The sequence below is a fragment of the Amblyomma mixtum genome, chromosome 6 (assembly GCF_055824585.1).
Source record: "Amblyomma mixtum isolate Tamu chromosome 6, ASM5582458v1, whole genome shotgun sequence".
NCBI lineage: Eukaryota > Metazoa > Arthropoda > Arachnida > Ixodida > Ixodidae > Amblyomma > Amblyomma mixtum.
In genome coordinates this window covers 16724203-16733249 of record NC_143017.1, presented here as the reverse complement: position 1 = coordinate 16733249, position 9047 = coordinate 16724203, and the positions used below count along the sequence as shown (strand labels likewise).

At 54.1% G+C, this 9047-nt stretch overlaps 1 non-coding gene across 1 annotated transcript; it reads left to right on the top strand.

Annotated features, from left to right (window-relative positions):
- Positions 1–1626: 1626 nt before the first annotated feature.
- TRNAT-CGU (transfer RNA threonine (anticodon CGU)) lies at positions 1627–1698 on the top strand. Its single transcript has one exon. It is a non-coding gene; the product is annotated as a tRNA-Thr (tRNA).
- Positions 1699–9047: the final 7349 nt, after the last annotated feature.

Genomic DNA, 9047 nt, shown 5'->3' with positions numbered 1-9047 from the left:
GCGAGCCTCCGGCACCGTGAGCGATGGATGAGGGGGAGGGTAAAAGCGTTTGTCTAGGCGGAGCTCGAGGTAGACCTCTTTTATGGTGCGGCGAAGGGTGAGTATCCCACCGTCCTCCGATGGCTTGGGCCAGGAGATCAACGGTGCCCGGAAAAGTGTGGCTCGGGCGAGTTGATGGGCCAGCTCATTGCCGTCAATCCCTGAATTGCCAGGGACCCAGCGGAAGAAAACGATGGAAGGCTGCAATGCGGAGACCGCTCGTTTGACCTCCTCTTGGAGAGAAGGGGTTAGAGTGCGTTTCTGTATGTGCTGTATAGCGGCTTGTGAGTCTGAATAGACTGTCTACTCTTGAAGAGAGGAAAGGAGAGCAAATGACTAAAGAGCATGTGCACTGGCGAGGACCTCGAGGGACAGTGCATCCGGAGGGTGTAGATACGGCCCGCTGGTGTGGGTTTCAGGAGCGTGGAGGTGGGGATGGTACAGGGCGTAGCCGCAGGAACCTCGAGGACCCACGAAGGAGGCATCCGTGAGGCTACACCCTAGGTATCAAAGAGAGAGGAATGGTGCTGCGCGGCCGCATGACGATGGCCGGCGTGCAGAACGGGGGACATGTTGGTCGGGAGGGGGAGGATACGAAGATTGGGAGCCGTGGTTGGAATAGGAGAGGTAAAAGGGGCTATGGGAATGGGCGAGATACCCGCTTGAGTCAGTAACCACTGACCCTGACGGGTAAGGGAAAGGCGGGCAAGCTGCGAGTCACGATGGAGAGAGAGAAGAGAACGGAGAGGATGAAAGAGGCCTGTGGCAAAGATCTTAGCGGTAGAGGTAGTGATAGGGAGGTTGAGAGCTGCCTTGTAGAGGCCCACAAGGGCAGTCTCGAGAGTGTTGAGTCTGATTGAAGGAAATGTAGGATGCAAAGTACATGACCTTGTTGAGGGCCAGCGCGTGGGCAACTCGGCAAGCGTGAGCCTCGTGGAGACCTGAGCGCCGAGTGACCACGCGCCGCAGTAGGTGAGTTACGGAGTGGCAGCTGGTGACAGCGTGGTATTCCCAAATAATATAAATAAGGTTACTGGAATGATCATCTTGACCCGAGCAAACGAACATGAGCGTATTCCCAAATAATATATATATATATATATATATATATATATATATATATATATATATATATATATATATATATATATATATATATAGAGAGAGAGAGAGAGAGAGAGAGAAGGCACAGAAACCAAGGTACAGAGGGGATTTTTTATTTATTTTTTTGTGGTGTTGTTCGATTTGAATATTACTGAATATGTTATCGCTTAAAGCTAATTGATTCTAAAAGAATAAGAAAAAACAACCACATGCCGCCGGTGGGATCCGAACCCACGACCTCCGAATTACGCGTCTGGTGCTCCACCGCTGAGCTACGGCGACGGCTGTCAAATCTTCTGCTTACGGGGGTATTTATGTTTACAAATAACCTATGCTTGAGAGTGTTCATCAGCGCCACCCACGTTCTTAAGCGGCGTAAGTAGCACGTCCTGAGTTATCGCTGATGTGACGTAGAACATCATCCAAAGGCGAGGGTGGAAGCTGTTAACATAAATACCCCCGGAAGCAGAAGATTTGACAGCCGGCGCCGTAGCTCAGCGGTAGAGCACCGGACGCGTAATTCGGAGGTCGTGGGTTCGAATCCCGCCGGCGGCATGTGGTTGTTTTTTCTTATTCTTTTCGAATCAATTATAGCTCTAAGCGATAACATATTCAGTAATATTCATATCGAACAACACCACAAAATAAATAAATAAAAAAATCCCCTCTGTCCCTTGGTTTCTGTGGCTGTTGGCTTCTCTTATTCATAACAAACCCCTCATACCCCTTTCCTTGTTTTATATATATTGCCACGCGCCTAACGCGCCGCGCGGCCTCCGCGCTGAGTCGAAGACGACGACGAAGCGGCGGTGGGCTCTCGTGGCGCGCTGTTCTGTTCTGTGTCGTGGAAGCTGGCTCGATAATTAAAAGAAGGCTCCCGGTCTTGGGTTCTTTCTGACGTCTACCTTCACGGCTCCTCTGGTCGTGACACCGGTGGAGGTGCGGCCGATGCTCCCTACTCCTGAGGACGACTCGACGCGTCCGCCTCTTGTGACCACCCCTGTCCATCGTGCCAGCCGGAGGATCCGGAGGTATTGTCAGCGCGCCTTCAACTACCACTCCACTCATGGCGACGCCACTGCCCGCCCTGCCTACGACTGTCCCTGCAGCCAGCCCCACCTATCTCACCCTTCAGACTCCACGCACGCCTAAGCCCTTTCACGGCGACCGGTTTGAAGATGCCGAAGACTGGTTGGCTCACTACGAACGGGTCGCGACCTTTAACTGCTGGGCCGACGCTACAAAGCTGCGTAACGTTTACTTCAGCCTTGAAGACTCTGCACGAACGTGGTTCGAAAACCATGAGAATACTTTCTCTACGTGGCCGGACTTTCGACGTCAGCTCCTGAGTACGTACGCTAACAGCGACCGCCGGGAGAGCGCAGAGCGTGCACTGTCCTCTCGAATTCAGCTTCCCAATGAGGGTGTTGCCATGTACGTCGAGGATGTGAAGCATCTCTGCCATCGCGCCGATCCGGCCATGCCTGAAGAAAAAAAGCTGCCGCATATGATGCGCGGCGTAAAAGACCAGCTCTTTTCCGGCCTCGTGCGGAACCCGCCCAACACCGTCGCGGAGTTCCTGGCCGACGCCGTGCATATGGAGAAATTGCTGCAGCAAAGATCCCATCAGTACGACCGGCAACTGCGCCAAACGTCGACTCTATCAACGTTGGACCGGTTCGACCATGATCCCAGGACGAATCCGGACTCCCTTCGCGAACTCATCCGTTCCGTGGTCCGCGAGGAGCTGCAGCACCTTCAAGCCACATTTGCCCCTCGCGTCGATTCCGTCACCAGTGTCATCCGCGAGGAAGTCCGACAGGCACTCAGGGCACAAGACGCTGCAGCTATGCCGGTGCCGCAACCGACCCCATACGATCCCGCGCCGTACCCGACTCCTGTCCAGCCAGTCACGTACGCGGACGTCGTGCGCCGCGCGGCCCCATCTCCTGGGCCTTCGCCTTACACCGCACCATTGGTCGCGGTGCACTCTGCCCAGCCGACTCCTTACTGGGCGGATCGGCGCCAGGCACCGCGGAAGACTGACCTCCGGCGCACTCCGGATCAACGCCCGCTCTGCTACCACTGTGGTGAGGCCGGCCATCTCTACCGGCGGTGCCCCTATCGCGAAATGGGACTACGCGGTTTTTCTGTCGACAGCCCCCGTCCACGCCCTGGAGAGCGCCCTCAAGACATCGCCGAGTATGTCACCCGCCAGCGTAGTTCACCATCTCCTCCGCGCCGCGAGTCGCGATCGCCCTCTCCACGCCGGTCTTCGCCCTCTGGGTCCCGTTTCGCCTCAGGACAACGTGGTTCCTCGAGCCCTCGTCGGGAAAACTAGCTCCGGCGGCCTTTGGAGGCGAGGCCGCCGAACGCCGTTCCGACGCAAAGCTTCCACCGCCGCAGCAACTGAATCGCCCCGACGTCGCACGCCGCATCGCTGCACAGTTTTCCCCGACGCGCCTTTCGTATCACCGCGATCCCGCAACCCCAATCGCCGACCCGCTTCCGCCGCCGCACCGACCCAATCGCCCCGACGCCGAACGCCGCATCGCCGAAGAGTTTCCCCCAACGCGCCGCTTGAATCGCTCCGACAGCGCAACCCCAGTCGCCGACCAGGTTCCGCCGCCGCACCGACTGAATCCTCCACAACAGCCATCGACGGGCCGTACTGAAGGCAGGGTCTCCTTGGATATCCCTGTTCTCGTCGACACAAAGGAGGTCAGCGCGTTGGTTGATACGGGCGCAGATTACTCTATCCTTAGCGGACGGCTTGCGACGGCCCTGAAAAAAGTGACGACACCCTGGGACGGTCTCGACATACGCACGGCAGGCGGACATCTTGTCGCACCACTCGGCATGTGTGCGGCCCGGGTTACGGTTCGAGGCTGCACATTCGTTGCCACTTTTCTCGTTCTCCGCGAATGTTCTCGCGATGTCATCCTTGGCATCGACTTTCTTCGCGAGCACGGTGCGCTCATAGACCTCCCGAACCGCTTGGTGACGTTTTCTACCGCAATGGCCACAGAAGAACCTGCGCACCAGGGTTCTCGGTTCGCCCTGCGAGTCGCCGACGATAACGTTACGGTGCCACCACGTGCCAGCATTCTCACGAGAGTTACCTGCGACGAGCCACATAGGGGACTCCGGGTTATCGAGCCTAATGTCTCCCTCGTACTCACTAAGGGGGTTGCGGTGGCACGGGGCCTTGGATCCTTTCATGACGGTTGTACAGAGGTCCTTGTCACCAACTTCTGCAATGAACATCGACATCTGTTCCGTGGCACAGCCATTGCTTACGTTGACCATGTTCAGGAAGTGGCCGAATGCTTTGCTTGTGCGGAGGACACACCTGGAGCTGACGCCGAAGCGGTCACCAGCGTAGACATAAATCCTGGCCTTCCACCCACTGAAAATAGGCAACTCCAGGACGTCTTGCGGGAGTTTGGTGCGTGTTTCACGTCGTCGTCCAAAGTGCGCCAAACGTCGATAGTTAAACACCGCATTATCACGCATGAAGGAGCCCGACCCATCCATCAGCAGCCCTATCGTGTGTCACCTCGTGAGCGAGATGCTATTCAAACACAGGTCGAAGAGATGCTCACAGACGGCGTCATCCAACCGTCAAGCAGTCCGTGGTCGTCTCCTGTCGTCCTCGTGAAAAAGAAAGACGGGACACTACGGTTCTGCGTCGACTACAGGAAGCTGAACAGTGTGACCAAGAAAGACGTGTACCCGCTCCCGCGTATCGACGACTTCCTCGACCGACTTCGTCAAGCCAAGTACTTCTCTTCGGTCGACCTCAGAAGTGGTTATTGGCAGATAGAAGTTGATGAGAGGGACCGTGAGAAAACCGCCTTCATTACACCGGACGGGCTGTACGAATTTCGCGTCCTCCCATTCGGGCTCTGCTGTGCTCCTGCCACGTTCCAAAGAATGATGGACACCGTTCTCACCGGTTTGAAGTGGCAGACCTGTCTTGTTTATCTTGACGATGTCATCATTTTTTCCGCAACGTTCACGGAACATCTGCACCGCCTCAGGACTGTCCTCAAAGCCGTTCGATCCGCCAACCTCTCCCTCAAACCAGAAAAATGCCACTTTGGGTTCACCGAATTGAAGTTCCTCGGGCACGTCATTAGTGCTGACGGAATCCGCGCTGACCCAGAGAAGCTTGCTGCCGTTGCTGCCTTTCCGGTCCCCTCCCACAAAAAAGCAGTCCGTCGTTTTCTAGGCCTGTGCTCCTATTATCGCCGCTTAATTAGAAACTTCGCCCAGCTCGCCAGCCCTCTGACGCTCCTAACCCGTGATGACACATCATTTTCCTGGGGCAACGAACAACAGTCTGCCTTCGACGAGTTACGACGCCTACTCCAATCACCGCCCATCCTGGCACATTTCGACGAAGATGCCGATACGGAGGTGCACACGGATGCGAGCAACGTCGGTCTTGGCGCCGTTCTAGTTCAGCGGCAAAACGGTGTCGACAAAGTAATTGCCTACGCCAGCCGCGCACTGCCGCGTGCTGAGTTGAACTACTCTACCACGGAAAAAGAATGTTTAGCGGTAGTCTGGGCCGCCGCCAAGTTCCGCCCATACCTCTATGGCAGACCGTTTCGTATCGTCACCGACCACCACTCGCTGTGCTGGCTGAAAAATTTAAAGGACCCTTGCGGCCGCTTAGCACGTTGGGCATTACGCCTGCAGGAATTCGATTTCACCGTCACCTACAAGTCAGGCCGGAAACACACCGACGCTGATACCTTGTCACGCGCTCCCGTCGAACCTCCTCCGCAAGACACCACCGACGATGATAGCTTCCTTGGAGCGGTCAGCACATCTGAGCTCGTTTCCAGACAGCGTGCCGACGCCGAGCTCCGTCTGCTCATCGAACATCTCGAAGGTGGGTGCCCTGAAATACCACGAAACCTAGCTCGTGGACTATCGTCGTTCTGCCTGCGGAGAGGGGTGCTTTATAAAAAGAACTCTACTTCAAGTCCGACAACTTACCTGCTCGTCATACCGTCTGATCTGCGGGATGAAGTCCTCCTTGCCTGCCATGATGAACCGACTTCCGGCCACCTTGGAGTTACCCGCACCTTATCCCGAATCCGGCAGAACTATTACTGGCCCAACCTAACTTCAAGTGTCAAGCATTATGTCCGGACATGCCGGCAATGCCAGCGGCGAAAAAAACCCGCGCTCAAGCCTCCTGGACTGCTTCAGTGCATCGAGCCGCCACAAATACCATTCGACAAAGTCGGCATGGACCTTCTGGGGCCATTTCCTCTCTCGTCTTCCGGCCACAAGTGGATCGTAGTCGCCACAGACTACTTGACCCGCTACGCTGAAACGAAGGCCCTTGCGCGAGGTACTGCCGCCGAAGTTGCCCACTTCTTTATGCACGACATCGTGCTTAGACACGGCGCCCCATCGGCCATCATTACTGACCGAGGCAAGGCGTTTACAGCCCGACTCCTACATGACATCTTAGCGCTTAACCATACTGCTCATCGACCAACAACAGCGTATCATCCCCAAACCAATGGTCTAACGGAACGGCTCAACAAAACATTGGCGGACATGATCTCGATGTACGTCGACGTTGAACACAAAACCTGGGATGAGGTCTTGCCGTACGTCGCCTTCGCATATAATAGCGCGACGCAGTTCACCCCGTCCCGTCTCGTGTATAGCAGAGAGGTCCGCATGATGCTAGACGCCATGCTGCCGTACGGCGACGCAGAGCTTCCCCCTGAAGCTGGCCACTTCGTGGAGCAAGCAGAGCAGGCCCGTCAGCTGGCCCGCTTGCACATCAAGGACCAGCAATCCGCCGATGCCCGATACTATAACCTTCGGCACAGGGACGTGCACTACGAGCCGGGCGACCACGTGTGGGTGTGGACACCAGTGCGCCGCAAGGGATTGTGCGAAAAGCTTTTAAATAGGTATTTTGGCCCGTACAGAGTCCTGCGCCGCCTGAACAGCGTCAACTACGAAGTTGTCCCCCATGGAACTATGGTCGCCGGCCCTCAGCGTCAACGGCCTGAAATCGTGCATGTAGTGCGCTTAAAGCCGTACTTTTCGCGTGACTGAGCGCTGTGGTCACGCTGTTTCGTACCTTTTCCCCTTACCCCACGTGTGTACTTGACTCTCCCTGCATGTCATCTAGAGCGCACAGTATAGTTAACCTCACCCCCAGTCTTTTCTTTGTTCCTCCTCCCCTCACTGTACATACCCCATTCCACATCGAGACGATGTTTGCTTTCGCGGGGGGGAATAATGCCACGCGCCTAACGCGCCGCGCGGCCTCCGCGCTGAGTCGAAGACGACGACAAAGCGGCGGTGGGCTCTCGTGGCGCGCTGTTCTGTTCTGTGTCGTGGAAGCTGGCTCGATAATTAAAGGAAGGCTCCCGGTCTTGGGTTCTTTCTGACGTCTACCTTCACGGCTCCTCTGGTCGTGACAATATATATATATATATATATATATATATATATATATATATATATATATATATATAAAGGTTACTGGAATGATCATCTTGACCCGAACGAACGAACATGAGCGCTCTTCAAAATTAACTGCCTGTCATCTTGTTTTTCCATCACAATGATGTCTAGGAACGCTGCATGAATGAATGAATGAATGAATGAACTAGCCCTAAATGTCCTCCATTACAAGCACCTTCATCTCAAGGATCAAAGGAATATGGCGTGGCAGTGTCTCATAACTGAGAACTGCCGCATTTGCGTGCTGCAGCTACGTTAGGAGGGCCAGAGAAAGACTCGTCGTCTACTCTTTCTGTCCGTGTTTTTCGCGCTAAAATTTTGCAAGATGTATGTTAACCAACTCGCCCAATCTGCAGTATTGTTAAAAGACTGAAAATTGTGTCTTGCCATCATAACTGCTATACATTCGTTAGGTGGGCAGCCCAATGAAATGAAAACAAAATTTGCCTTGTCCCCACCGCCAATGCACGACGGATCACCACTAGACCATCAAAAGGTTTTTCAGGAGTGGCCAAAGAGTGGGAACTCTTGGGAATAAGCCCTGCTTGCATGTGATGTGGCCAGTAGAATGATCCCTATCACAAAAGGAGATAAGGGGTAGGGCAGCAGCTTCCCTAGCATTTTGCCGTGGATAAAGGCGATAGAACTGGGAATTTAGGCATATCGTGCTTATTTTCTTGAACGATATTTTTTGCTCCATGAACAGTCGGGGTCACAAGTCTCTGACCACTCTCCAAGCACTGAGCCGTACTGCGAAGAACCTCCGTCTTCCGCTTCTGCAGAAAACGGAGGTCCCCCGCGTAGGTTGGAGACGAAGCTTCTTCCATGTCCAAGCCACGAACTGCCCGATCTCTTATGTCGGAATACCAGCTAGCGCTTTCCCATGATTAAAACGCCGATATTTTTACAACTATAGTGCTTATTACGGCACCGCCCTCGCTCTTGTTTACCTATCTGACATGATTCGCGGCGGATGGATACTGAGCAAATAATATAAGTTATTTTACATGTAGCCATTTGTTTTAGGTTGGGAACCCAACCTGAAGCTCATATTATGAGGTTCAGGTTAGGTTGAGTCAGGTCGCCAGTGACGTCCGGAAAAATGAGGTGAGGGCGCCTGATGAGACCTAAACCTCAAATGGTGAGGGTGATGCTGATTGGGGCCACCAAATTTTATTTAAGGTCCAGGTGAAGTCAATATCTCTGAGGCGAAATGCCTGCCTTTGCAGACGACCTCGATCTATTTAAGCATACACTGCATTATCTCCTGACTGAAGTTCAGAACGTCCTACTAACTTTACTGCGTACCTTCATCGCAAAGCCTCTGTAGCAACTCATCTTGCCTTGTTGTCACCCACTTTTCTTGCTTCATTGTTCTTTGTAATTTTTTGCTC